Source organism: Misgurnus anguillicaudatus, chromosome 18, assembly GCF_027580225.2.
Source record: "Misgurnus anguillicaudatus chromosome 18, ASM2758022v2, whole genome shotgun sequence".
NCBI classification, from domain to species: Eukaryota; Metazoa; Chordata; class Actinopteri; order Cypriniformes; family Cobitidae; genus Misgurnus; species Misgurnus anguillicaudatus.
The window spans coordinates 36,995,865-37,023,007 of record NC_073354.2 but is presented as its reverse complement, the minus strand read 5'-3'; the positions used below and the strand labels follow the sequence as shown (position 1 = coordinate 37,023,007).

General features: G+C 35.4%; 3 long non-coding RNA genes and 1 other non-coding gene across 6 annotated transcripts; 3 read left to right on the top strand and 1 right to left on the bottom strand.

Moving 5' to 3' along the window:
* Positions 1-3,091: 3,091 nt before the first annotated feature.
* On the top strand, positions 3,092-27,143 carry LOC129430055 (uncharacterized). Its single transcript, XR_008639382.2, has 2 exons — positions 3,092-3,260; positions 26,567-27,143. It is a non-coding gene; the product is annotated as an uncharacterized lncRNA (long non-coding RNA).
* On the top strand, positions 4,370-4,484 carry LOC129430203 (U5 spliceosomal RNA). Its single transcript, XR_008639454.2, has one exon. It is a non-coding gene; the product is annotated as a U5 spliceosomal RNA (small nuclear RNA).
* On the bottom strand, positions 7,531-15,963 carry LOC141350630 (uncharacterized). 3 transcript variants are annotated; one of them, XR_012358757.1, is made up of 7 exons: positions 14,668-15,963; positions 14,335-14,441; positions 13,890-13,957; positions 13,522-13,630; positions 13,408-13,441; positions 13,060-13,296; positions 7,531-12,479 (listed from the first exon to the last, which is right to left on the bottom strand). It is a non-coding gene; the product is annotated as an uncharacterized lncRNA (long non-coding RNA). The 3 variants fall into 3 exon arrangements; XR_012358756.1 differs by having other exon boundaries at positions 13,408-13,630; XR_012358758.1 differs by lacking the exon at positions 13,408-13,441 and having other exon boundaries at positions 14,668-15,962.
* LOC141350629 (uncharacterized) lies at positions 17,277-19,894 on the top strand. Its single transcript, XR_012358755.1, has 3 exons — positions 17,277-17,649; positions 17,953-18,048; positions 19,202-19,894. It is a non-coding gene; the product is annotated as an uncharacterized lncRNA (long non-coding RNA).

Here is a 27,143-nt window from a genome sequence, read left to right as displayed (position 1 = left end):
ATACAGTACAGGTATGTGTGATAGCAAAATAAATTAATTGGAAAGAATGAATAAAGCAGTAAATTAACAATGATTGCCTGCTTGCTCAGTTTTGTTTTTGCTTAACTTCTGATAATATAAAACTAGAACAAATTATACATAAATACCGGGAAAAAAAGTATAGAAATATTAATAGGCCAACTTGTTCCCATTGTTCCCATTACTCCAAACTCAAGTGTAAACAATTTGCAAGTCAATTCATCATACTATTTTAAGTTTTGGCTTTAAAAAGTTAACATAACTTAAAAAAATTAGTTAAACAATTTCAACCTGAATTTATTAGTTAATGTAACATAAAAATATGTTTTGGTTTGATAAACATACTGTGTATTTTTTACAGTGTACTTACCATTGGAAATAATGCACCTCCATGGTGTATCGGCCACGTAGCACAAAGCAATACCAACTCGAGTGTGCATTTGTCACGACTGGGAAACAGGAAGTAGGACGCATACGCAAAGTTCACAATAAATAGACAACATTTAATAATAAATAAGAAACAAAACACGAGGAGTAAAACAACATGCAGGTAAGTAAAACAGGAACATCCAACACAGGGAACAGACAGGGTTGTAATGACAATGATCCCGCAATGAGTGTGACACAAACACTGGTATAAATACACAAAGACTAATGACACACAGGTGGAATGAATGATGATAATTAACAAGTGTCCAGGTGATGACAATATAGAACAGACACAAAACATGACACGGATCACCGTGACATAACCCCTCCCTCTACGAGTGGCTACCAGACACTCACATAAACACAAAACAAAACAAAGTCTGGCAGCGAGAGTCCAAGGGAGGGGTGGAGGGCTTGGGGACCCTAGCGAAGCCGGCAGCCGCCGGGATGAGACCAACAGGACGGTTGGCCGGACTGCGCCAGGAGAACCGGAGCGATCGCTCCAAGAACCGAGGCAGACAAATGACCCCCCTTCTGGGAATCGTCGACGATGAGGTGCCCCCCGGAAATCATCTCCCGTCCCCTCGCGGAAATGGAGACCCTCACTCGGTAGCCACCCCGGGGAAGATGATCGGGCGTGGTCCATTCCGGATCCCCCTACGAGCGGGACGGTGGTCCTCCGAGGGACCGTCGACGACGACTCAACCGTTGGGGGACCGCCTGGGCCGATCCTCCTCCCGCAGGAGCGAGCGATCGCTCACGGTGGTCCCCAAGAGACATCGGGGCTGATGGGGAATGAACCCCGATGTCACTACTCCCCCTCGACGAAACTCCTGGGGGAGCCGCCCTCCGTGAACTTGCTGCGTCCAGTTTGGCCGGATCATTCTGTCACGACTGGGAAACAGGAAGTAGGACGCATACGCAAAGTTCACAATAAATAGACAACATTTAATAATAAATAAGAAACAAAACACGAGGAGTAAAACAACATGCAGGTAAGTAAAACAGGAAAATCCAACACAGGGAACAGACAGGGTTCTAATGACAATGATCCCGCAATGAGTGTGACACAAACACTGGTATAAATACACAAAGACTAATGACACACAGGTGGAATGAATGATGATAATTAACAAGTGTCCAGGTGATGACAATATAGAACAGACACAAAACATGACACGGATCACTGTGACAGCATTATTTTTAAATGGCCCATCATCAATATTCATTAGTTAAGTTTTCTGTTGCTATTATATTTGTATTTTACAATTATTTTCCCAAATTACCTTTTCTTTATTTTTACGATTTAGTCCCAACAGTCTGCATGATCACAAAGTTCTCTATGCCAGCCTATCATGCCCTAAATAATAATCATCTGCTATCCTTTCCATTTGTTCAGTACATTACAGCACATTATATAAAAATTGTCTGATGTCATGATTATTGCACATTTTTACCAAAAGTGTACTTTAAAAGAAAACAGGATGACTTTGAATAGCATCATGGTTAAGTTGTGAGGAAGAGCTGATCAAGTCTTGCACATGTATTTCCTGGTCTAAGAGTGACTTCCTGCTAAAAGAGGAAATAATGGATACCAACAGAAAAAACATGTGTAAGGAGAATGTATGTGTGTGAGAGTACAAATATATATGTATGTAAAAAAAGGATTTGTGTATGTGAGAGAGAGTAAAAATATATGTACATGATCAGAGAATGTATGTGTGTGAAAAAGTAGAAATGTATGTATGTATGTATGTATGTAAATGGAGAATGTATGTGTGTAATAGTAGAAATGTATGTATGTTAAAGGAGAATGTATATATGTGACAGAGAGTAAAATATATGTATGTGAAAGGAGAATGTATGTATGTAAGAGAGTAGAAATGTGTGTATGTGAAAGAAGAATGTATGTGTGTGAGAGTAAAAATATATGTATGTGAAAGAAGAATGTATGTGTGTGAGAGTAAAAATATATGTATGTGAAAGGAGAATGTATGTGTGTGAGAGAAAGAGAAATGTATGTATGTATGTGAAAGGAGAATGTTTGTGTGTGAAAGGAGAATGTATGCGTATGTAGGCAGATTGTGGGTGTGTGAGAGTGTAGAAATGTATGTATGTGAAAGGAGAATGTATGTGTGTGAGAGAAGAATGTATGTGTGTGAAAGGAGAATGCATGTGTGTGAGAGGGTAGAAATGTATGTACGTGAAAGGAGAATGTATGTAAGTGAAAGAAGGATGTATGTGTGTGAAGGGAGGATGTATGTGTGTGAAGGGAGAGTGTGTGTGGGTGAGGGTGCCAGAGTGGATTTTGGCTTGTACGGCCCCTCATAGTTGAGGAGTGATTTAACTCAAACTAAAACATAAGTCACTGTTTATTTACTTCCATCATTGCTGGTCTTCTCAAATTATACACAACAAGTTGCTATTTCTTCTTCGTTTGTGGGTTTACTTGCTTAGCTTCTTCTTCTGTGACGACTTCTGCTGCTACTGTGGTTACACGCGTGATTACTGCCAACCAGCGGTTTCGCGTGTGTTTGCACGTCGACGCGGACGGCGACGCACAAGTATAAATGAAAACCGACGCGGAACCTACGCCGTCGCTGCTACGCCGTAGGACCTACGCACGACTATAAATTGCCCTTTACAGTTAACTCCCACGAACCCCTCTGCAATTCCCCTGTGAACCACCAGGAGTTCGCAAACCCCAATTTGGGAAAACCTGATTTAGGCCACAAAAGTGTTTTCTCGGTTAAACATCACCTGTTTGTAACAAAAGACGAGACAGATGCTGACTTTTATCAAACACTGAGGAGGTGAGTCTCATTTTTATGGATTAAACTCTGAATGTTATATTCTTGATATTTTATTCACTGAAAAGATCTAGCCCTGCTGAAAAAAAAAACAGCATACTAGCATTGGTTGTGTTTTGGTGCTGGTTTGCTAGTGAACACCATCTAAACCAGCACCAAACCAGCATAGACCAGCATAATTCCCATGCTGGTCCATGCTGGTTTTTTTCAGCAGGGGCTTTACTTGTTTTTAACTGAATTGAACTTTGTCGTGATTCGTGATTTTGGGCGAATCAAGGTCTGTTAGTCTGTTAGTGAAAACAGATGACATGAAGATTAAGTCTAGTATCATTATAAAGAATGGATGAATAAGAATGAATGAATTAACACGAATAAATTCGATGTGTTTGATTCTTTTAACATGTAGTGTGTAATACCGCTTATCGCCACTATGTGTCAGCAACTAAACTTAATTTTCTGTTGTAATAATTTTAGACTATGTTTATTCTGTCGTATTTTCTTGTTGATATAAGAATACAATTACATTAAAATATTCATTTAGCAGACGCTTTTATTTAAAGTGACTTAAAAATGGCAAAGAATTTAAAATGTTGTCAATGAGCTTACGTAGCATAAACTGCAGCTTTCCATGTAGGAAAGGTAAACAACATAGAACAACAGAGTTTTAGGAATAGTTTATTTTTTAATAGCTCAGTGTATCACTTATAGTATGTGTTTAATATTATTAGTTTTAGGATGTTTATGGCGTCTTGTGTATCATTGTATTATTCTTTTTTGGAGAGTATTGCTGTAAATATGCAAAGTCATTTACGTATGAAATAGAGGCGTGTGTGGTGTGAAGGGGGCGTGGTGTTGATTAACAGTCCGAAAGTACAATTTGTACCCATAATGCAACGCAGACGCTTGCTTATTTCACACAATTTTTTTAATATTCGTGTTTAGTAAATTTGATGGATTTATAGTTCCACAATATAGTCATAATAATTTTAAGTGTCTTTTGTTTTATTCTGTCTTGTGTTTAGTGTTTATGTATGATGTGAGTATGTTCTCACCGGTCTCGTGAGGAGTGTTTCTCTTTCAGATTATCTGCTTGTTTTCAATCGTTGTTAATTCACTCATGTTTCTCTTCAGATCGTATAAATCTTTCGCCTTTTACTAAAGATTTCCGTGGGAAGAAACACTATGAGGATTCAATAATTTTTCGATGCCCTGCTTAAATGTGGGGCTTCTTTGTGAGGTTAAAGAAAGAAGGTCGAAATAGTTGGGGATTATCTGATTGTTATTAGAAATCTACGACATCAAACTGAAAAGAATATGTTTTGAGAAATGATGGTAAACATATAGCAGTAAGTGACCATTGACTTCCATAGTAGGAATAAAAAAATCTAATGGAATTTACCTTCAACTGTGTGCTTACCATCATTTATTAAAATATTTTCTTTATTATTTATCACAATACTTCCAAAATGTTTTTCCTACTATGGATGTCTATGGTCACTTACTGCGGTGTGTTTACCATCATTTCTCAAAATATCTTCTTTTGTGTTCATACAGGTTTAGATCAACACGAGGATGAGTAAATGATGACAGAATTTTCATTTTAAAGCGAACTATCTTGATTTAATGAGTTTTGTGTAATGCTGCTGTCTGACACTAGATGGCAAACGTGTAAAACTTGTAAAAAGCAGCAGACAGAAATATATAAATCACACTAGATATAAACCAGAATATATATATAACAAAGACCTTTATATATATACATTTCTATTAGCCAGATATCCTTATAAATGCTGAAGGAAAAGTTTGCTCATATTCTCTGTCTCGTGTCTTATTAATGAATGTAGATCAATGGACTCCAACATGGTGCCCACAAGCACATTCTCAGTTTTAATATTTATTTATTACTTTATATTAGCCTGGCTTCTTTTATGTGTGTTAACATTTTTAACAATGATAAAACAAGAAAAAACAAACAAAAATAAAATCAACAATAAAACAAAAACACATCTGTAAACAATTACATAGATTTTTTTCAATAATTTTTTTTCAATTTTATTTATATAGCGGTTTTCACAACTATTTAATTGTTTCAAAGCAGCCTCAATAAAACCAGGAGAAAACACAGAAAAATCAGGAAAAAAATCAACAAAATTGGCAAAGTACAGCGGGTAAGATTAAACAGTAACACTTTAGTATAGGGACCAATTCTCACTTTTAACCAGTGTCTTATTAGCTTACATATTGGCTGTTTATTAGTGCATATAAAGGACATATTAATGCCTTGTTCTGCATAACCATATTTTACATCCCTTAACCCATCCAATACCTAAACCTAACAGCTACAACAACTACCTTATTAGCTATTAATTAGCAGTGAATTGGGAGTTTATTGAGGCAAAAGTCATAATTAATAATCAATAAGTGTTCCCCATACTAAAGTGTTACAGATTAAACTATAGTGAGCGGAGAAATAATGTATATAGAAGGGAGTTGAGTTAAGTTAAGGTAAGCTAATGTCAGCTGACTCCCAAAGGATTGGAAAAAATGGAAACTTAATTTTTAGGTGGAAACTTTGGGGAAAAATCCCTTGAGAGAGAGCCAGACATATAGCTGAGAGAGAGAGACTATAATTTACAATATAGAATATATATAAAAATATAGATTTGAATGTTTTCTCACACAAAACTTTATACTTGGCAGATTATTTTATTGAAAGTGTTCAGAGCACTCGAGCTAAACATTCAGTCAGTGTGTTTCCTGGACCTGTATCCTCTCTAGTATTAAGGTAAATGGACTTTATAATATCTATGTATGATCAAAATATTGCTTGAAAGCCGTATGGATGGAGGAGAGGTCATGTTGTGACCAATGAAAAAATAACAACCAGCAACATGAGAGGGTGAATAAATAATGACAGAAGTTTCATACCGAGGAGGACTATTGACCTAAATAGCCTTTAAGGATATGAAATAAAATGATATTCATTGAGGTCTGCTGTTTTTTTTGTGTGCTTTTGGCGTAAAACGAGAGCAGGAGAAAATAAGAGGGGTTTTTTTAGCTGTAAAGCTACAGTGGAATGGAGGGCAGACCCTTGTGTTTATGATTTACACACTATAGCCACTGAGCCGCTGTGCCTGCAATCTATTTCCAAGATAACAGGGAATTTCAAGCGTTGCTCCTCAGTCTGGTTGTCATGGAAACATTGCACATGGTTTGTACCTGATGCTCACATCGCCTCTTCTGAATGCACATGAACATGCTCTCGTTTTTCACACTTTCTGACAGGAGTTGACCTTTGCACTTATCATTTTTCAAACGTACGCATGGTTTCACTTGAAGGAAAACAAAAGTCTTGTCAGGAAAAGTATTTTCCTCGTGCAGTTTCATAAAGATTTGACAGTAATAGATATGAACATTTAATTTCACCTCAATCCTGCTCTACCTGAACCTTGTATTGTCAAAAGTTTGTTTTCATATGAATCTGTAAGTGAATCTCACAAAACATCAGCTCGTGTTTCACCACAAAATCAAAAGGGAAATACAAAATTGAGAAATTCAAGCTGTGCATTGTTTTTGTTTGTTTTATGACAATTAAGTAAATTCCACAACATTGTTATTATTTGGCTTAACTATTTTAGGGGTGGTTTCCCAGACAGGTTTTAGATGAATTATTAGTTATATTAGGACATTTAAGTAGTTTTTACAAACATACCTTACACTGTAAAAAAAAAACCCGTAAAAAAACGGTAAAAAGTCTGGCAGCAAAGTTGCCAAACACTTACCCTCAAATTACAGTGAAAAACCTTAAATTATTTTACGGGAAAATTTTGTTTTTTGAAAACGGATATTTACCGTAAACATTTTCTGTATTTTTACAGTCAAACTGCTGTAGAAAGAATAAAAAATTTCATAAAATAAATCTCCATTGAATGTTAAACGAAAGTATAAATCTGTATATATACTATTAAAAATTGCAGAAATACCTTAAAATTACATAATTAAAACAAATATTTCTGTTTTAATTCAGTATTATTTAGTATATATTTAAGTTAATACAATTTATCTACGAGAACTCCTTGTCAAAGTAAAGACTTTTCCATTTAAAACACACCAAAAATTTAGTATAATTACCTTCAGATACGCTAATTTAAAGCCTAATACCAGTATATTGATCGACTTAAACTTTTATTTTATGTCATTATTCAATCTATTTACAGTAAATTCCTGTAAAATATTGGGTTTATCCTGTACAAAAAAACAAGATCTTGTGATATTAAGTTTCATAAACATATTTTTAACAGTTATTTATTTATAAAAACGTTATTTGACAGTAATTATAGACATATCTAAACTAAATTTAAAAGCTTTTACCATTAATGTATGCAGGTTTACATTATATAAACATTATTTGACAGTAATTATAGACACATCTAAACTAAATTTACAAGCTTTTACCATTAATGTATGCAGGTTTACATTATATAAACATTATTTGACAGTAATAACAAGCAACTCTTCAATATATCTACATGTTTGTACCATTTAAATACTAGGGGGTTTACTTTATATAAAAATTATTTGGCAGTAATAACAAGCAACTCTCCAATATTTCTACATATTTTTTACCTTTAATGTATGGGGGCTTTACCTTATAAAAACATTTTTATTATGGTAATTATAAGCAACTTCCCAATATATCTACATACGTTTACAATTAATTTATGGGGGTTTACCTTATATAACCAATACTTGACATTAATTACAAAAACATCTCCAATAACTTTACATGCTTTTACCATTAATGTATAAAGGTTTACTTTATATAAACACTATATTATAGTGATTTAAGGCAACTATCCAATAAATCTATATTTTTTTACCATCAATGTATGAGGTATACTTTATATAAACATTGCTTTATACTAATAAAACTTTATATCAACATGACATTTACTCAATGCATGGGTTCACTTTATATAAACATAAATGGACAGTAATTACAAGCAATTCTCCCATATATGTAAAAATACACATGTTTATTTTATGTAAACAATATTTGATAGCAATTACAAGCAACTGCCCTATATATATATATACACACACATATATATACACACACACACATACTTTTTCCATTACATCTTACTTTATAAGCCAGTGGTTCTCAAACTTTTTCAGCGTGCGGCCCCCCTTTGTGTACGGTGCATTCCTTCGCGCCCCCCCAAAGAAAATTTATGACAAAAAACTGTTCTAAAACTTCACATTTTAATTAAACAAAACATACACAAAGTAGTGCTACCTTTTTTTTGGTTTAATTTCCCAGAATTCATTAGAATTTAATGTATTTTATAAAATGTCATAAAACTGGGGCCCCCCTGGCACCATCTCGCGGCCCGGACCCCAGTTTGAGAACCACTGTTATAAGCAACTCCGATATATACAGACCTTTCTTATAAGTGCATGGGACTAACCTTATATGAATATAATTTGACAGTAATAACAAGCAACTCCAATATATCTACAGACTTTTCTTAATAGTACATGGGATTTACTTAATATAAACATTATTTGACAGTAATTGCAACCAACTTTCCAGTTTATGTCCACACATTCTGTATTAGTATATTGTGTTTTAAATGTACAAAAAACAAACAGAAGGTCTATGTTAAGTGCATTTGCATCAACAACTTTTTCACTAAAAACATACATACATTTTCTGATATTTTACAGCAATGTCCTATCCATTCACTGCAGATCCCCATTTGAGATGTACATTTCCACTCAAAAGAAAAGTGTTCATTTTAATGTTAAGTGCATTCATTTGGTGCACTTTAAAAGCAAAATAAATAAGCTATGGCTCTATGAAGAATGTTACCCTCTTGTTAATAATTTTGGGCCCTATGCACACTATTCCTACACCCCATGACGATTTGTGCAAATTATGGGTGCGACTTCTGGCGTGTAGTATCAGTAAACCAACGTTTTCCATGATGATTACGTTCATAAGCGGCAAAATAAAGGCGCTCTAAGCGAATTGAAGCGTTTTAGACCATAAAACATTTTTTGTTACATCTCCTCACTATCTGCTTGCTGCCTGTCCGCTGATCAAACTGTAAAAAAACGCGATCTCTGTAGACAGCCTAGGCTTCACAAACGGCAATATCAACAAGTGGCCAAACCTATCATCACAAAACAAAACAAAGTATTCCAGCCAATAAACGACAAAAAGGTTTTGGGGGTAGGGGTTGGGCGCGTTCATGAAAGCACGGAAGGGAGGGGGAGGAGTTAGCTACGCTCCGTCTGTTTGAAAACAGTTTCAAACTTCAACAATAACTAACGTCTCGCAGATTCGCTTAGAGAGCATTTAAACATGTGGGAACACAGCTTGTTACACCTCAAACACAATAATGTTGTTATCCACATTATTTTCAAACGCGGGAGTAAGAGATGTGACGTATTTCCCTTCTTTGTGTGGGAGCTCAGTTTTAATGGCCAGCCAGCAGAAAACAGTGTGGTGGGAGCACGCATAAAACATGATTAAAACAGTTATGGTAAATATTTACTACACCAGCCATGTATGAGCCAGTGTGAGGATGAAATGAAGAAGTGTCCTGATACATCATATGAAGATATATTCAATCGTTTCATGTTGTTCCTAGGGGTGACGGGTCTTCAATGCATGCAAGTTTTTTTAAACTGGAATTTTAATCGACTTGAGTTTTTATGGCGACACATCAAGCTTCACGCGATCTGACAGCAGCAGTAACTTATCCTTCTCATTCAACACATTGTAAGCTATTTAATCTAAACATAATAAACATACTAAACTACTTTTACATGTATTCAGTATTGTTTTCGTTTTATGGAAATATTATTATGCAGTAGATAAGACATGAGATTATGAAAATATTTGCTTATTTAAAATAATAATTTAAAACAAAAGTAAGTGCAAACATATCATGGACTATTATAAACATTAACAAATAAGCAGTTTATGTCATATATAATATGTACTGTAAACGCATTTTTGTAATAATATATAGTAGCAGAATAAATAAACCAGAATATTTTTTTCAGCATAATTAGTTGTTTTTGAATAATTATTGTATTTATTGTTCATTGTCAGTTTCTACGAAAGGTTTTACTGGATGAATGTATGGATATTAGATACACGTGCGCCAATACACATTCAGTGTTTTTAAGAGATTTACTGCATTTGGTTTAGCTATTATGGCAACCCCTAACTGCACAAATTACGCCGGTCTTCCTGGATTTCATAATAAGCATTAAAAAGCCAGTCACAATCGTGTCCCTCGCAATACGACTACCATTAGCTTTAGTGGCTCACTGGAAGTTTTATGAGCTCAAAGATGGCGGTGCCCGCATTTAAGTCAGAAATCAGGTGGATAAACAATTTGATCAAAGACACTGCATAGATATAAATTGTTATGAAAAAGCAAAAAAGTCAACAAATTTATTTAATGTTTTTCCAGCAACCCTAAATCAAAAAGAAATTTGTAAGTCATTTCCCAAACATTTCATTTTACTTTTAATTGACACATTGTAACATGTTTTATAATTCCTGTAAATATAATTAATCTTATTTCCACCTTATTTTGAAAAACAGATTGTGTCACGTGTATCCTCGGGTTACATTCACCAAGTCCGACCATACAGTCTATGAGTTTGATGCAATTTAAATAAATTGCATGTTGTGCTTATAGCCTCTCTTCAGGTAAGACTATCATACTGTAACACTTTGTAAAGTGAAAAACAATTAACCTGCCTGTCAGCTCGCTTAGGTCCTTTTAACTGCATTTACCTTAAAGACTCTAATACGTGTGGACTCCAAATTTAGCAGCTAGCTTGATTGTTTTCTCACAAACGAGTGTCAGTGAAAACTAGGGCTGCAGCTAACGATGATTTTAGTAATCAATGCTTCTATAGATTATTTTAACAATTCATTGATGCGTCATTTAAGAAGTACTTTTGCTTGGCTCAACGTTGGCTTTTTGCTTAGTTAAAGGAATAGTCTACTCATTTTCAATATTAAAATATGTTATTACCTTAACCAAGAACCGTTGATACATCCCTCCACCATCTGTGCGCGCGCACGCAAGCGCTGGAGCGCGCTGCGACGCTTCGATGGCATTTGGCTTGGCCCCATTCATGTAATGGTACCAATCAGAGATAAAGTTAGAAGTGACCAAACACATCAACGTTTTTCCTATTTAAGACGAGTAGTTATACGAGCAAGTTTGGTGGTACAAAATAAAACGTAGCACTTTTCTAAGCGGATCCAAAAGAGGAGCTATATTGTATGGCGTGGTGGCACTTTTGGGAGTACTTCGACTCCCCTGAAAAGTCCGCTCCCCTTCTCCCTCTCATAATGGGAGAGGGAGGGTGTTACTGCGCCGAGTCCAGGTACTCCCAAAAGTGCCACCACGCCACAAAACGTAGCCCCTCTCCCAATTCCGCCCAGAAAAGCGCTACGTTTTATTGAAAGAATGGGGCCAAGCTCAATGCCATCGAAGCGTCGCAGCGCGCTCCAGCGCCCACGCGCACGCACACAGACGACAGAGGGATGCACCAACAAATCCCAGCCAAGGTAATCACATATTATTGATATATGTTGAAATATGAAAATATGAAATAATATTGAAAATGAGTAGATTATTCCTTTAAAATATGTGATTTATGTGGGTCTTTTCCAGGAGTATGACGTGTTGATTAAGTATTAATTAGACATGTTTTTGATATTTGTTTATGTTAAATTAAGTACAATCCGAGTAATGCTGAAACGTTTTAAATTAAATTGGGGCGCTGGTGTGTGTCTCGCATTGAACATTACGTCGCAGCAGTTGTGTGTGGCCTTGCTATGACGACCAGCTGCATTTAAGGGGTACTATCTCTGAGTATGATCTGCAATGGAAAATGGAGCACGGACAGAGCTGGTACGGGTAATGGTTGTTTAAGTACCGTTCATGCTTAACATCTAGAAAATGCACATAGGCTTAAAACATGGTCAACTCCTTCAGTCAAACACAATAGAAGCTAAGTTCTTTCCAGTAACAAACAAGTTAATATATAATCAGTATTAATATAAAGATGTGAATGTGCATGCTAAAAAAAGTTCATTTGGCAGATTGATATTCACCCACGTCCTTTCAGAACTCCAACGATGGCTATGATCCTCTGTAGTGGCTTTCACCAGGCCTTGTCCTGAAAAATAAAAAAGATGTATCATGCTTGCAAAAAGTCCTACACATCAGCCGTGGCCACATTGTATTGTTTTCAATTTACACACAATGGCAACTTTGCCTCCCTCATCGCCAGAGCAGAGCCATTATGTTGCCACTCAACAATAATTTCAGTTTGGAGCTCGAATGAAAATTGAGCATGAACAAACTTTGCCTCTATTAATGCTTCTAATGCAGGAACATTAAAAGGCAGAGTCCACAATGTTTGAAAGCCAATGTTGATATTTGAAATCACCTAAACAAACATGCCCCTACCCCAATAGACTCTGGACCTTCTGTTGATAGACCCGCCCCACACATACACAACCCGGCAAGGATGTCGGTTAGTAGACACGCTCCTTACTGCTGATTGGCTATAAGTGTGTTTTGGTAGTCGGCTCGTCTCCTTTTCCAAAGCGTTTTTCAAACATTGTGGACTCCGCCTTTAAGGGGTTAAAATGTCTTAAAAGGGTTCAAGCTGCTCTGTAGATGTAATAAACAAAATATTAAATCCACTTGTAAATAATCTGGATAAACCTGTTGGATTTCCATACAATCCTCACCTTGTGTTCATTAAGACGTGCTTTTCAGCTCTTCTTCGAACTCCTTTGCCGCTTCCCTCTTAGCTTCCAGGGTATCAGCCTATCATGTTCTCAGCCATCTGGGTCACCAGCAAAGTAGAGTTTAACTTCACCCGGGCGATTTAAACTGTAGAGCAGGTTCAGAGGCTGGCTGTGGGAGAGCTGTCTGGTCTGGTTCCGACTTCACCACCTGGTCTTGGCCTCTTGATCCTTGTCAAACTGAACACAGAATATGAACCATAACATGGGTGAGAAAGATTTGATAAACCCCTTTAGCGTCATATGGACAAATGTACAAACATTAAAATGCTACACATAACGTTAACTTACCTGTCCAAGTGGATTTCTCTTCCAGAAAATGGCCCTAACGTGATTTCTTGTTATTGAACAAAGCATTTGGTTTGTTAGATAATGATAAACCCTAACACCATCAAATAATTTTACCTGCAGCCACATTTATCCTATTATGTCTGAGGGTCTTTCCCTTAACGGTTTCCAGCAATTAAAGAAAGGACTGGTGAAGGTGACATGAATCTCCCCTTTCAGTGCGCCACTTCAGGAGAAGAAAGACAAAAGGACAGAAAGTTGCTCAGATTTGTAGAATGAATGTAAGAAAGTTTATTTGGTTACTGAACATAGGACAAAAGATATTTACAGCAATTTCATTACAAACAAGGGGGGCAGCCCGAAAGGTGTAGGCTAAAGCCATGGATTATTACGCCTACCCTGTGTTACTTTATGAAATACAGTATGAAAATCATACTTAATACTATCCTTGGTTTTCGAATAGTACGTGGGTAAAATTGACTTACTGAAGTTGGTGAATGGGTCTTTCTGTTGGTTGTTCTCCCCCGATAAAAATCTTATTCCAATGCTTGATCTAAACAAGTAAACAAATCAAATATCTTTTCAATGTCATTATAAAGAGGTTATGTAAACATATACTCTAACGAATAAATGACTGTTTTATCACTTTAAGTTACTCATTCCCACGCTTTTTTTACCCCTCATGCGTTTGAGTTTTAAACTAACATTAGCTGACAACATTAATCATATAACGTCATATAAAACACAGCAATGTCAGATGGTAATGTACTACGAACACATTGAAATACGTGCTAATATCGCTACGCTAATAGCGAAGCAGTACAAAAACACACACAGCGATAACTTATTTAAGTTATCCTATGAGGTTGCAGTAACGTTATGCTACCCGTGTCCCTAAACGTTAGAGTGTTAATGAAAATGATCTCTTACCTGATATGCAACGAGCACCACTTGAGTATTTTTACAGACCCCGTACGACCCCTTCTTCTATTCACATTCCAGCTTTTGTTCTTCATTGACACATCAACTAAAATTCGCTGAAAATTTAAGAATTTAACAGGCAGATATAAAATAATCCAGGTCTGACAGAGAAATCAACGCAAAGCAGCAGCTGCTCCGACCGATAGTAACGGACGTATTTTCAAACTTAAAATAGGGGCGCAGAGCCGCGCACGATATCAACGTTTAAACAACAACTGACATTATTTTAATCATATCAACGTTAAAGGTAGATAATGTGCCGGCTGGGTAAATATAATTTACCTTTAGTGAAAGCTGAATATCCTGAAACGTCTCTGGCCACTGCCAGTATGGCGCGATCTTACGTTATGACGTATATCCCCCTCCCAAAGTCAAGCGATGTTATTGGTCGAGATTGCCTCTGCCGTACGATTCGTCCAATGATTGTACAACATTCAATTATTTGAATCTGCGCGCACTTTCTTGATACCTAAAGCACAGAGAGAGAGACTAGAAAAACAATTACGATGATTGTTTACACTTACACGGTTGTGTAATGTTTCAAGCATTTTAATGTCTTCAATTGCTTCACCCCCAGTTTACCAAAGCTCAAGTTTATGCTACAAGAGCCTTGGTTGAACTGTTGAGCCCCAGAATAAATTCCTAGTCTTTCACACATTGTTCACCTATTGTAAATTAAAAAAATATAGCACCCCATTGTAAAGCTTTATTCATAGTGTGGCTGTTTTCCCCATCAACCGGGAAAATTGTGCAGTGGCCTAATGATTTCACTGCAGTGAGGGCCTTGAATTTTGTTGAATACAGATTGACTTTGTGTCTTTAATGTTTTTAAAGTGAACATGTGCCAATATAGTCTATGGTCAATATATACGATAACAGAAAACCACTGTCAGGGCAGCATTTCAAACAGACAAAAAGGACAATTTCACCATTAAAAGCCAAGCCAAAAGAGGACATATCAGGACACAAGATTCAGTCCTTTCACATCAACAAGCAGACAGGCATTAGGAGGTTAGTAGTTTCCAGCATTCTTAAGCCTGGTTGTCTTGCGGAAAAACTGTCCCAAAGCATGATGCTCAGAGACTTGAGGCTGCAGCACCACTTGCCAGACAGCAGCACCTGATACAGTCCATGGGTGGGGTCTGAAAATGTTGCCATTCAATTTTTCTCTGCCACTTATGAAATTGTTACAGAACACTTCAGAATTGTAAACACTAAGTCAGTGCCTGACAGTAAAACACGGTAAATATGATGCATAAACAATCACTGACTATTCTTGATTTCAGAATAATATATTAAACTTAAGCTGTGCAATTATTACCTGTACAATAACTGTATAGGCCTATTTAGCTGTGCAACAATACCTCCTGCAGTATTTCATCTTTCGAGGCAATATTTTTAAATCTGTGTCTGTAGTATAACACACAGTAATTATTATGTTCAATTTTTATTTACAACATATCTGCATGAAAGGTAGCCTACATAGCTCTTTTTATTTTTTATTTTATGCATATATTTTTTATCTACCACTCTTATTTCTGCACTTGTTGAATCTTAAGCTGATGTGGCCAGCAAAGTTTATCTTTGCTTCCGAAATATAATACATTTCTTAATTGTATATTTCTGAATTGGTTGCAGGGGACTTGGAAGTTTTGCAGTTGCCCTGTATTTGATAGGTGTGAGGTGCTAATTTTAATTCCCAGCTGTCTGCATGCCATCTAACTGACATCAGAAGCCAAAGTTGATAAGATACAGACACAAAGTATGTACTGCAAAGTATGTACTGGAAAAAGAGCCTCAGGCCAGCATCTGTAATAGACTTTGGGGCTCATGGGCATGGACTCCGTAAAAGTGGGATGAAGATCACAAGATGGCCATTAATGACTGTGAAGTCAAAGACTTCTAACATGTTAGGATAGTACAAGCTTGTTTTACTCCATTCAGGTCGTCTGGCTCTGTCTGGCTCTGTTCTAAATACCCTCTGTGTACTGGTATTTTCATTCTGTATTTAGGCTATATGTTAGGGGAGTGGGCCTATGTATGATGTGAACTGGCTGCATTGTACTTTTTTTATTGCTGTGGTCGAAAACGGAAGTGTCCACAGCTAGCCACCGCCCGCCATTTCAGCAGCAATGTATAATGGCAATGGCATGCAACACGTCAGCCAAGTATGGGCAATGATGGCACTAGATCCATGATGGCAGGTAACATTTGGGCCAATTGTGGGTGGGAAGTATGTGGCCCAGATCAGTTTAATGATTGTAAGCCACATTTGAAAACTGTGATTTACAATAAATAATTATAAGAATTTAAGTATTTTTAGGCTTTCTAAATCTTAATGTAATTTAACCCTTTTTAAATAGTTTTGTAATAAAAGAAGCTAATGTATTTGGACAATTATGTTTGTTTACATTTCAGTTACATAAACATTTTTTCAGATCATGGTCAAGATAATTTTGTTCAAGTGATCCTGAACTTCCAGACGTTTTTCTTTCTGAATTTTAAAGTATTGATAACGTTTCTTGAGCTGTACCATGGATTGTTTCTATTTAAATTTGCTTTTGCGCGATTTTCATTGTAGCAGGGGGTTTATTCCTGCTCAAGATTTCTAACTTCAACGACTGTAAAGCTATCATTGTTTACGATCAAATGTCAGATAGCCTACTGTATATTGTATTTACGCATGTATATCTTGTTCCCCAACGAGAATTTTGTATGTTGGTGCTTTTGTTAATAAAAAAAGTTAGATACTGTCTGTATAAATAAACGATATATGTTTCACTGTGCTTTTTGCCTGCCGAAGTGTTAAAAACGATCGCGTACATTAAGATGCGTAGTTTATTATGCAGTGCATCAAGAACCTACAAGCGGATGACATCAAAGTACTGCGAGAACGACTCGAAAAATCATGCGCAGGATTCTGATCTCAAATCCCTCTCGCGTTATTTTAACGTCATCCGTTTGTCCGTTCTTGCAACGCAGCAATATGTAGAACACCTTATCAAAAATGATTGAGATGGCCAATCAAATAAAAAAAAGGCGAGTGCCACTGGCCAATCACATAACAGATGACGAGCTTTCCTCTGCTTTCCTGTTGACGCAAGCCGAGCGGCGGCCAATCAAATAAACCAATAGGCGGGGTAACCATTACAGGAGCAACGCTGCCTGCGGCCATCATAACGGACACAGATTTCAAAGCGGGTGAAAGATACTAGTTGCCAACCGCCAATAAAAGTTAAAGAAGAAGAAAGAACAAGATTACTAGTAAGTACCTGAACTTGAGTATTTAAACTTTTTCAATCATTAAAATGTTTTAGTTTAAATGTCTAACAAACGAATAAAGGGATGCAAACGTTTACGTGATCATGTGGTATGTGTTAGGCTATTGCAGTTTGACGGCCATTATTAACTGTTTTCTATATGTTAGGCATAAGAATTACTGTAATCATATTATTAATGAAGTTAATTAAATTGGTTATCTGGTCTTCCCGTTGTTAGAACATTTATTAAAAAAAAAATATTTGAAAATGTATTTCTGTAACGTTTTAATTTCTTTTTTGGTGAAAGTGTGTCAGGTCTGTGTTCATCAAGACTTGGAAGACTCTGGAGTAGGACAAAAAGGATGATGGGGTGTATATTCCAGTAGACACGTAAAACATCAAGGTAAATTAAATGTTGAGGCTCACGTTGTCATCTTTTTGTTTATATCCACCTGTTTCTTGACGTAAATGCGGGCGCCGCCATCTTTGAGTTTTCCGGTTTATGACTTCCGGTGAGCCACTATAGCTAACGGTAGCCTATTACGAAGGACACAAGTGTGCCGTTTTGTGCAATTAGGGGTTGCTATAATAGCTAACACAAATGCAGTAAATCTCTACAAAACATTTGTTTTAACCCCATCCAGTAAAACCTTTCATAGAAACTACCAGTAAACAATAAATACAATAATTGTTTAAAAACAACTAAAATGCTGATAAAAAAATATGCTGATTTAACGTTAGCTGATTTATTTATTCTGCTACTATATATTATTACAAAAATGTGATTACAGTACATAATAAACATGACATAATCCGCTTAGTTAATGTTTATAATAGTTATAATAGTTATAATGTGTTTGAACTTATTTTTGTTATGTTTTAAATAAAAAAGCAAATACTTTCATAAGCTCATGTCTCCACCTGCGTAAGAAGCGATATTTTCATAAACGAAAACAATACTCAATACATATGGAGTAGTTTAATATGTTTATTAGGGTTTGTTCAAATAACTTACACGGGTTGGTTGAATGATACTGCTGACTGTGTCAGAAAGCATCTTTTGCAGCGATTTTTGTGTGAGCATATCAATGAACACCCCTGACCACTCGGTGAGTTTCACGTCTTTGTAAACGAAAGTTTAATGCATTTTAGGAAGGATTGTTCTAGTGCACCTATAGACCCATTATAGAGGTGGGAGGTGATACAAGAAACACCTGAAAATTCTCGGGGCAGCCACATATCTCGAAATTTCAGTCAAAACCGTTCTATTTCATCATAAACAATCCGAAAACAGGGCTTTAAGTGTAAAATGCCGAACTTGTCATTTAAGTACATGCTCAGATCTCATTTGCTTTTGAGTACCTTAATGAAAAGTACGTCTTTAAGGTCTAAGCTATGTTTCATTTTATTTAGACATTTAACACTTTCGTCCAAAGCAACTTCTAATGGTCTATCTGTCTGTTTTGAAGTATATCTTTATGCTTTTAATTGCTGTATTATATGGCTTTGGCTTAATAACAAATATTCATTTGCATCTATTTTCTTTAATATAACAGTGGGCTGCTGTAATGTTTACGTCTATGGAAAGAGGAGCTGAGAAGCAGTACTTCTTGTTGAGGACAATCTTGAACACTTTCTCATACACATTTATTATTATTATTAGTGTTGGATTGTTTTTGTTTCAATTTTATTAATTGTATTGTTTTAATTTTTCGATCGATTTGAAATTACCTCAGTTAGATTCATGCTAATACTTTAACTGGAACTTGTATCTTTGCGTAAAGCTGACTGTAGAGTTGGTTTCACATACACATGAAGTTGTAGTGTTTCTAATTAACTTAAATAACTTTTAAGTTCAGTTTGGTTCAAACTTGTATTTACCCATGGTAATTCATTTAAATTTTAATTCATGCTAATATGTTAATTTCAATGAAAACTTCTGTATTTGTGTATAGCTGGTCATTTGGGCAAACTATGTTTCACACACCAGTGTAACTGTCACAATGTTTTTTTATTTTATTTTTTATTTTCAGTTTGTTCTAAACTTCTGTTTGTTTACTAAGAATTAAATTGCTTTGTAATTTAAGTTGTTGGTGTTAGATTCATGCCAATAATGTATTTGAACAAACTAGTATTTTTGTTTATTGCTGGCAGTTTATATTAGAATAGTTCTAACACATACAATGTGGATGTCGTAGTGTTATTGACTTGTGTGTTATTGATTAATAAAAATGGCAAATAATTTCAAAGTAATTTTTTGTGTTATTTATTAACATAATTTGGGCAAGATCAGGCTGAGTTATGGCTCAGTTTTGGAAGTTCTGGTTAAATGCTGGTTTTAATATGGTGACTTATGGCTGAGAACTGGTACCAATGTTAGAACCTGATCTGGGCCGGTTATGGGATATTATCTGGCCCTTGTCTGTAATCCAGAACTGGGCCATTGTAGGGCCGTCATTATTTGTTGTATGTGGGCCAAGGAAAAACTTCTTTTACTTTTGCCAAAATTGCTATGTGGGTCCTTAAATTAATGGGATAAGAATGTAGATGTATTGGACAGTTGCTCTTAAATACTATAAAATAATGTTTATATAAAGTAAACCCTATTCAGTAATGATAAAGTAATGTAGATATATTGGATAGTTGCTTTTATTTACTATAAAACAATTTTATATAGATATATTAGATAGTTGTGTGTAATCACTATAAAAGTAAATTTATTCAACGTAAACCTATAGATTAATGGGAAAAGTACGTAAGTGTATTTGATAATTCCTTGTAATTACTATAAAAGTATGTTCATTTAAAGTAAACCCTGTAAATTAATAGGTAAAGTCTGTAAATATAATTGATAGTTGCTTTTAATTACTATAAAGTAATGTATTTATAAAGTTAACTTCATTCATTAATGAGAAGAGTCTGTAGATATATTGGATAGTTGCTTTTAATTACTATAAAAGTATGTTTTTTTCAAATTAAACCCTATACATTAATGGGAAAAGCATGTAGATATATTGGATAAATGCTTGTAATTACTGTGCAATATGGTTTATATAAAGTAATGACCATAAAAATATGGCTTTGCAAGCTATTATAATGTGATCTTATTTTTTCTACAGTTCAAAAACAAAATTTAACAGGAATTTAATATTAATAGATTTGATAATCCCATAAAATAAAAGCCTAAAGCTGTTAAAATACGGTATTTAAAGTAATGTTATGTAACTTTTTTTGTGTTTTACATCTAAAAATCTGTACTTTGACAGATAGTTCTTGTGGATGTAATTGATAATGTTATGAATTTACCAAAGAATACTGTGTAAAAAAAGAAGACTTCATTTAATTTTATCATTTTGAGGTATTTCTGCAATAATATCCAGTTTATATGCAGATTTATTCATTTCTTTTACATTCTACAGACATTTTTTAATGGGATTTTCTTTTCATTCTTCAGCAGTGGAACTGTAAAAATATAGTAAATTTTACGGAAAATATCTGTATTTTAAAAAACAGAATTATTCCGTAGAATAACTTAAGGTTTTTTACTGTAATTTGAAGGTAAGTGTTTGGCAACTTTGCTGCCAGACTTTTTACCCTTTTTTTACGATTGTTTTTTTACATGTATTTACCTTAAATTTAAGGTTTCATATTAAAAAAACATATAGTTGTCTTATTTTTAAATATGTGATTTTTTTTGTATTTTTACATAGAATTCAATGTAATTTAACATTCAAGCCAATTAAAAATAAGAATAATCCTGTAAAAAAACTATGATTTCTCATTAAGTGAAATTACAGTTTATTAATTTTATTTTATGGTTAATGTTTTTAACAAAAGTTTTTTTCTTTATTTTAATGACATTTACACGTAAAAAAAAAAACAGAAAATTTCAGTAAAATAATACAGTATATTTCTGTGAAAAAAAATTTTTTTTTTACAGTGTACAATAAACAATACCGGCGTGCATCTTGAGACTAAACAATGACATTAATATATATTTTAAGGTATGTCAGTATAACGTATTTAAATTAAGGCAGCTCATGCATTTTAGTCTGGGACTAGGACAAATCCTGTCTGGGAAATCGTTCCATAGTTTATTTTATTTAGCTCGTTGCCTGAAGAAACCTGCATGCTGTGAATGGTTACTAAGGTGTTATGCTTTTCCTTTGTGACGTATGTAGGATAGATTTGGGTTATTTGGGCCCAATTAAATACATTTAATTTTTTATTTTTTTATTTCTTTTGAGTTCTGTTTTATATGCTGGTTAAGAATAGCATGGCAACAAACTGATATTCGCAAAGAAGTTATAATGGCTTAAAAAAAATCATATACAAAATTTGCCGAATTCCGTGAAATGAAATTCTGTGATTCTGCATGGTAAAAATCACGGGGCCCTAGGTTTGAAATACATTTGATTTAATTTGTAATGTAGTACCACCAGTGGCCTGAGGAGGCGCTTGCTTATCAAATGTTATATTTGTGACATTACTATTCCAGTGCTTATAGTGGTGTAGCTGGAGATGTGCACAGGGTGAGTTAAAGCTGTCAAGCTGATTTAAAACCCTGAAGGCTGTTTCTGAACCCCACTGTGAAGAGAAACATGCAAATCGGATAGAAGTTAAGAGTCAGTCAGTAAGACGATCAACTGAAGCAGAGCTAATCATATATTTCACAGCATTTCATCTGTTTATATGTGTGGATATAGCAAAGAGTAGAGACTGATATTGATATATAACCAGACTCTGAGTCTATGGTCAGTTCTTCCTTCAGCTCAAATCAAGGCTTTGAACCGGTTCAGGGAACGAAAACAAAAAACAGAAACTTAAAAAAAAAATGTTCTGGAACAGAAACGTTTATTTAAACTAATGGTAACCGGTTAATACCGTTATTTTTTTTTCATTCTTTGACAAAATTTCTGTGCAATATTCTTTGAAGTTGACTTGTCGTTGACTCATTGGAGAAATGAGAATGAGAGTTCGGGCAAAGATCTTCAGCTCTACCGTACATAACACGACCCACGGTTCGGCTCGCATGCGATTCGCGGATTAATACGCAAATTTAAATAGGGTAAAAGTTGATCATTTGCACGTGTTTAAAAGGTTTGCAAATGTTAACACTTAAGTAATTTTAAACAATTTAACAACACTTAAGTAATTTTAAACAATTTAACAACACTTAAGTAATTTTAAACAATTTAACCACTAAAAGACACTAAAGTGAGCAATTTTCTGTACGCACATGCGTTTGAATGTGTCCGGTCCAACTCCGCCTTTAAAGATCAGAACTCTTGATGTATAAACTTGAGAGCGAGTTGCGCTACTGTAATTTTCGTAATTTTCACATTATATGGAGCGACTGTTTATGCTGCATCTTCTTCCAGAAGCACCGTTTGGCATTCGTCCTCCGTCTGTGTGTGTGCGCGCGCGTGTTTAAGTGCACTTAACAAATGTAGGCATGTCAGAATTACAGTTATGGCGCTTACATAGCCTTTTTTAATGTTCGATGACAAGATAGAGACTTAAGGAAGATTATGTAGACTAATAATTTAAGTTTAATGTCCTAATGATCAGCCTACTTGTCTGTATGTCCCACAGCTGACATGTAAAGGATAATGTAGAGGCAGCCGGTAGTTATCGGGAAATAAGCCCCGACAGTGTGATCAACGCGAAAGGGAAGGGTCTTGTATCACACTGAAGGGGCTTATTTCCCAATAACTACCGGCTGCCTCTACATTATCCCGCTTATTACACGGCTACTTGCCACATAAGAAAAAAAATGGACATGAATATGAATTTGAAGCATTTTATTGGCATATTTGTTTTAAATTAACATTTTTATCCTTCCGCGAAACTTTGCACAGATGCATAAAATGATCCTCTGCTTCATACTTGTCTGTCTCCATTTTTTCTGTTTTAGCCAGTCTTTGAGAAGTTTTAATGCCCATTCTGTACTTTTTTTGTGTGTTGGCTTTGTAGCTGTCATGCTCTATTTTGTCAAGTTCAGTCTCAGTAAGCTCTCTGTGTCTTGTCGTTGTTCGTTCTTCTAGCCACTGTTTAAATGTTTTGTTTTTTCCGTACATGTTAAAATGAATGTCAAAATGTTCCATTCTTAATTGTGGTGGTCCAGTGTTTGTCACAAGATGGCGCCAAACAGTAATCTTTGTTGGCGTGGAGGGATTTAAAACATACAAGTAGCACCGGCTATGCGTTATTGCTTTGGAGCGGTTATTATTTGAAAAGGACGAACCTGCAAATGTCTCAACTGACCAATCAGAATCAAGTATTCCAGAGAGCCGTGTAATAAAAAATATTATTAACCGGTTTGGGAAGTTTATTTTTGGTTTAACCGGTTCAGGAACGTCAATTTTAGAGTTGAACCTATAACCGGAAACGTTAAATTACTGTTTCTGTTCGGAATGAACCAATTGGGAAAAAATTCTGGTTTAAAGCGCTTGCTCAAATATACATCTCAGCTGTCTGAATAACACCAATGTGAACCAAATCTGCATCGTATCAGCAGTGAATCTCTGAGAGATGTTTAGACAGAGCTGCTTCTGTATTAAATCATCTTTATTTATTCAGCGGATATGAGACAGACATCTAATAGATGAGGGCACAGATGAGTGTTTATCATTTATAAAGCGTCTGCACAGATTTGATCGTAAAAGTGTGCGTACGCAAAAATCCACAGCAAAGTCCATATTTATAAAAACTCTTTGACATAGAAAAGTGCTTAGCGCCACGTCAGGGTCTGAACAGACGTACACACTTTTGCTGCAGGTTTTTGGTAATATAAGCCATTCTTGCTGCTCGAAAATGGTTTAACATTTACAAGCACTCTTTTATATGTCATTGACATTAATTAGGCTTTGTTTAAAGGTGGAAATCTGAAACTGCGCACAAGTTCAAGATAATTTGTGATTTATAGATTTCACATCTGAAAGAAAGGGGTACGCATGTTTTCTGCGTGTGCGTTCGTTCTATGAATCACACATACGCATTTTTCATAAATGATCGTAAGGTCAAATGTAGGATGGTTTCTACGCAGCATTTTATAAATAAGGCTCCAGATCATCATCACTGATCTTTCCTTTCAGTCTCAGATTGAGTCGTATCATTGGAAGAGCTCTCTCTTACTCAAACTGTCACGTCTTGTTTCTGACAGATGAACTGAGGCAGGCAAATTGTAAAAGTCTTCATTCATGAAGTTTAGTTTGAGTTCTGTTTTTTACAGTTTATCAGCAGACCCACACTTAAACCATCAAAGCTGAAATCAGCCGCATGTTTGATGTTCACAACATGATATTTGTTAGTGAAATATTAATGTCACATATACAATGGTGAAATAAAGTCTGTGTGTCTATATGATGCATAACAACACAACTTTTATTGATAATAATGGGAGCGATTCATAAACATTCTTCTTAACTGCTCTTAACCCATATTAGTTGACTTTCTAGAAAGTTGTGTGGAAATTCATTGCACTAAATAATTTTAGTTTTTCCACAGGGTGAAACTAAACAGGTTAAGTTGTATTACGTTCTATTAAGTTGTCCTTACTAAAAAGCATTAGTTCACAAAATTATAATTTACAACCAAACTACATCACCAATATAAGAGCTTAAACCTCTGACATTTTATGAATAAATATTAATATTCTTATTCTGTAAAAAAGCTTAAATAATCCAAATATGATTATGGGTGTTCCTCAACATGCTAGCAGTGGTGTTATGTGATGATATGAGACCTGGATCTGATGTTTCCTGCAGTGACACTTTTTTATCACACAAAATTACACACACATTTTAACTGGGCTGTGGTTCAGTGAATCGTGAAGTGATTAACCCATCGAGCAGCTCTTGAGAGAGAATTCATCTTCTTTATCTTCATGATGAGCACGTGATGATGTCATTGAGCTCATCAACATCACTGTCTGTATAATAATGAATATTGAAATAGTGAAGACCCATGTGGTCCCTTAAGTGTGAAGAAGAGTATAAACGCACCCTCTGTACTGAGCAGTAAACTAATGTTTTCTGTCTCTTGTGTTTGATGAGTGCTTAAAGAGACAATGTGTTTATAATCCATAACCTTGGCTGTCTGTTTGCTAGTTGATGTATTTACCTTGCTAATCAGTTACCTTTGAGAAATCTCAGTCCCTGTGCATTCACACACATGATGTATTGTGCTCATTAATGTTTACATCAGTGGATAAAACAATGAAGACTCGAGATTCATTTTCTGCTAGTTTCTCTAATGACCAGTCAAACAGTTTTTGCCCGGGTTTGACAATTATTCTCAAATCTCAAATGTTTGCCTGAAAAAGCATGCAAAAATGTGATAAAACAAGCATAATATGAAATGAATTGAAGCGATTTAGTTAAGGCATGGTCCATTGCCCCCAATATTTCTTCATTAGTTTATATACATCAGTAATGATTATTTGAATGGTTGTGCAATACAAGTTTTATAAAGTATGTTAATATGATACACGTGTACTGTACTCTATAATATTTAACATGTATTTAAGGTAAAATGCAGCATGAAGTTAAAACGATAGCAAGTCCCACAAACCCACTAATTTATTTGACATAACCTATAAAAACAAGTTGAAATAGTTTAACTTATATTTTTATGTTAATTTAACTTAAATTATGATGATTTTACAAAAATGCTGCATTTATTACAGTTAAAGCACATGAATGGTTACCATTCCTATACTGAGTTTCTGTTACATCACAACATTAAGTGTTCCTGTAGCTCAGTTTGGATAATGACAAAAATGTACAATGTGAAAGCAGTCTTAGTTGCTTTTGAAAAAAGCATTTGCCAAAGGTTGGACCACACTAAGACCTCATGCTTGTAATGCCTCTCCAAAGCTTACATTGCGGTTCAGTTTATTTCCTTCACTCTTTTCACAGTACATATTGTTTCAAAGCAGCTTTACCTGCCGGGCATAAAAGGTCCAGAGCTGAGGAGAAGCCATTAGATCAGACGCAGCATCTGCAGATGGAGCTTCAGGGTGCCTGAGGATGAAAAGAAGAGACCTGCGGTCTGCAAATGTCACTGGTCGATGTGAGAAACCTGTGGAGCATCATGTGCTCTTGAAGCATTTCACGAGGAACTCAATACACATGTAAAACTCACACGCAACATGCTGTGTGGTTGCTAAGTTATTGCTAGGTGTTGAGTGTGTTTCATGAATTTAGGTGCTGTTAATGTTTGCATGCTTCGAGATGGAAAGCTTGGGTTTTTTAAGGTCTTTTGTTCATATAATTCATCTATAAATTGACCATTAATGAAGCAGAAGAAATAAACCTGGAGGTGTCAGAGAGAATGGAGAGGTTTATGGTTTCTGCACAACAGGAGGATGTTGTTCTGTAACATGGTAATGATGAAAGCAGACACCTGCATACAGAGAGAGATTATTCTGACTGAACCTGAGCACATTTCCTCCAGGATGTCGCAGGTCATTATAAAATGATAAATGAACCATTA